A 4,302-nucleotide genomic window follows, 5' to 3' on the forward strand; every position below is an offset into this window, starting at 1 on the left:
CTGAGTCGCCTGACGGTTTGCCAGAAACTTCTCGGAGCCGACCGAAAGTCGTTTTCCATGTTCTCACCGAACTCCTCCCACACCCGAGTTTTTGCCTTAGCGACCGCCAAGGCTGCGAGCCGCTTGGCTCCTCGGTACCTTTTGGCTGCCTCCGGAGTCCCCTGAGCCAACCATGCTCGATAGGACTCTTTCTTCAGCTTGACAGCCCCCCTCACCCGGGGTGTCCACCACCGAGTGCGGGGATTGCCACCCCGACAGGCACCGACAACCTTGCAGCCACAGCTCCGTTCAGCCGCCTCAACAATGGAGGTCCGGAACATGGCCCACTCGGACTCAATGTCACCAGCCTCCCCCGGGATGCAGTCGAAGCTCTGCCGGATGTGGGAGTTGAAGATCTTTCTGACAGGTTCCTCTGCCAAACGTTCCCAGCAAACCCTCAACACACGTTTGGGCCTGCCAGGTCTGTCCGGCATCCTCCCCCGCCATCTGATCCAACACACCCCAAGGTGGTGATCAGTTGACAGCTCAGCGCCTCTCTTCACCCGAGTGTCCAGAACATATGGCCGCAGGTCAGATGATACGACTATAAAGTCGATCATCGAAATGCGGCCTAGGGTGTCCTGATGCCAGGTGTACTTGTGGACACCCTTATGTTCGAACATGGTGTTCGTAATGGACAAACTGTGACGAGCACAGAAATCCAATAACTGAACACCACTCGGCTTCAGATCAGCGGGGCCGTTCCTCCCAATCACGCCCCTCCAGGTCTCACTGTCATTACCCACGTGAGTGTTGAAGTCCCCCAGCAGAACAATGGAGTCCCCAGAATGAGTGTTCTCCAGCACTCCCTCTAGGGTCCCCAAGAAGGCCTGGTACTCTGAACTGCTGTTCGGTGCATAAGCACAAACAACAGTCAGAGCCCTTTCCCCAACCCGAAGGCGCAGGGAAATTACGCTCTCGTCCACTGGGGTAAACCCCAACGTACAGGCGCTAAGCCGGGGGCTATGAGTAAGCCCACACCTGCCTTACGCCTCTCATCCTGGGCAACTCCAGAGTGAAAGAGCATCCAGCCCCTCTCGAGGAGATTGGTTCCAGAGCCCATACTGTGTGTCGAGGTGAGCCCAACTATATCTAGTCGGTACCTCTCAACCTCGCGCACCAGCTCAGGCTCTTTTCCCACCAGAGAGGTTACGTTCCATGTTCCAAAAGCCAGTTTCAGTAACCGAGGATCGGAACGCCAGGGCCCCCGACCCCGACCACCACCCGATCCACAATGCACAGGACCCAGATTACTACCTCTCCCACAGGTGGTGGGCCCATGGGAGAGTGGACCCATGTATCCCCTTCGGGCTAAGCCTGGCCGGACTCCATAGGTGAAAGTCCGGCCACCAGGCGCTCGCCAAGGAGCCCCTCCCTCAGGCCTGGCTCCAGGGTGAGGCCCCGGTAACCCTGCTCCGGGCAAGGGAGGCTGTGTCCTTGTTATCTATTTCATCTGTGTCTTTATGGATCACTCTTTGTCTGGCCCATCACCTAGGACCAATTTGCCTTGGGAGACCCTACAAGGGGCTATTGCCCCCGACAACATAGCTCCTAGGCTCACGCAGGCACGCAAACCCCTCCACCACGTTAAGGTGGTGATCCAAGGAGGACTAATAGTATAATATACAAGTTTAACTTTTTGAGTGGATTTACTGAAATAAATCAACTTTTTCATGATATTCTAATTTTATGACTAGCACCCATACATACATACATACATACATAGTGATACATACTAGCACCACTGAGCGCTGGAAAATGGCACAGAAACAGACGCCGGCATTTGCTGATAAACAACTAAAGAAACGAAAGTCATTGGCAGAGATGGTATTCAATAAAAAGAAGTTGGATAAAGCCAGAGGACAAACCAGAGTAAATATCAGTGGAGCTATCCAACTGTGGAGGACTCTAAGAGCACAGAAATGTATGGCAAGTGAGGCAGAGGTAGCTGTTTTTCTAGTAGACATGTAATTATATTATTTATCATTTTGTGTATGTGGGATCTGTGTGTGTAAAAGTTAACTGTCATAGTTATGTAGCCAGAATAGCTGATTCTTTGTAACGCCGCCAGCTATCACTATCTGGCTGTGTTTATCTCGTTCGTCATCTGCACTGTTGAACTGCGGTTAAGCCAGCCGCCGTTTGAGAAAACACGGTTAAACTAGCCGCACGTCAAATTTTAGTGCGCGTATACTAGTGACAAACCGGTAATACTCAAGGAGCGTGAAGACTTGAGTTTATGCCCTTCATTTTAAAGCAAAAGTAACGGCATTTAACCGGTTTATATATTGGTCATTTCTAGTAAGTAGTCCATACAATCAACAGATATCAGTTCAGGGTTTACTACACTATCTATCTATGAAGTATGAGATGATTTTACTGTATAGTTTTTATGTAAATGACATTCAAAATCCCTATAATTGTCCATTGTTTTTTAACATGTGTCAAGTTTACTGCTTTATAATATGGTCATTTCTAATAAGTAGTCCATACAATCAACAGATATCAGTTCAGGGTTTACTACACTATGCATCTATGAAGTATGAAGTGATTTTACTGTATAGATTTTATGTAAATGACATTCAAAATCCCTATAATTGTCCATTGTTTTTAATGTTAACTCAAGTTTGATGTTTTATAAAATTGTAATTTTGAATTTTAATTTTTTATACTATGTGTCTATGAAATATGAAGTGATTTTACTGTATACTTTTTGAGTAAATGACATTCAAAATCACAATAATTCTCCATTGTTTTTAATGATGAATCAAGTTTACTGCTTTATAAAATGATCATTTCTAATAAGTAGTCCACACAAACAACATATATCAATTCAGGGTGTACCACACTATGTACCTATAAAATATGAAGTGAGTTTACTCTATAGTTTTTGAGTAAATGATATTCAAAATCACAATAATTGTCCATTGTTTTTTAACATGTGTCAAGTTCACCGCTTTATAATATGGTTATTTCTAATAAGTAGTCCATACAACCAACAGATATCAGTTCTGTGATTGCCATACTATGTACCTATAAAATATGAAGTGATTTTACTGTATACTTTTTGAGTAAATGACATTCAAAATCACAATTAATCTCCATTGTTTTTAATGACTCAAGTTTACTGCTTTATAAAATGGTCATTTCTAATAAATAGCCCATTCAACCAACAGATATCAGTTCAGTGTGTACCACACTATGTACCTGTAAAATATGAAGTGACTTTACTGTATACTTTTTGAGTAAATGACATTCAAAATCACAATTAATCTCCATTGCTTTTAATGATGACTCAAGTTTACTGCTTTATAAAATAGTTATTTTGAATAAGTAGTCCACACAACCAACAGATATCAGTTCTGTGTCTGTCATACTATGTACCTATAAAATATGAAGTGATTTTACTGTATAGTTTTTAAGCAGATGACATTCAAAATTCCCATAATTTTCAATTGTTTTTAATGATGACTCAAGTTTACTGCTTTATAATATGGTCATTTCTAATACGAAGTCCATAAAACCAACAGATATCAGTTCTGTGTCTGCCATACTATGTACCTGTAAAATATGAAGTGATTTTACTGTATGGTTTTTGAGCAGATGACATTCAAAATCCCCATAATTTTGGTGACTCGAAAGTGTCCATAGGTGTGAGTGTGAATGTGTGTGTGTCTGTGTTGCCCTGTGAAGGACTGGCGTCCCCTCCAGGGTGTATTCCCGCCTTGCGCCCAATGATTCCTCTGGACCCCCCGCGATAAGCGGTTACAGATAATGAATCAATGAATTTGCAGAATGTAAACAGTCATTGACAGAGGGGATATTATGTGAAGTGCACTGTTCTAGAGAAACTAACAGGCCAAACAGTTGAATGTAACCAGACGTCTACTCCAGATACCCCTCACAGTTATTAGAGTAAATAAATGGCTAATACATTTTTTATTAAATTGTTTGACCTCAGGTCTCTTTTTAATATCTCTTCATGTTGGAGGTATAAATGCATGTCAAATGAATGAGGCATGGTGTAAGGCAAGATATTCCAAAGAATTGTTTGCCCCCAATTTTAACAATACATTTCCTTATAAAATGTTTCTATGACAAAATCAGCAGTGGTCACTGGTTTTACTCCACTGTACCAAAATCAAATTCAGCAAAATTCTCTTCACTAAACCATTTCGCCACAAACATTTTTCATGAATTACCTTTTAACACCTTAAAAGCACTAAACAGATTAAGAAGACCAACTGCACACCAAAATGCTTT

The sequence above is a fragment of the Hoplias malabaricus genome, chromosome 11 (genome assembly GCF_029633855.1).
Source record: "Hoplias malabaricus isolate fHopMal1 chromosome 11, fHopMal1.hap1, whole genome shotgun sequence".
NCBI lineage: Eukaryota > Metazoa > Chordata > Actinopteri > Characiformes > Erythrinidae > Hoplias > Hoplias malabaricus.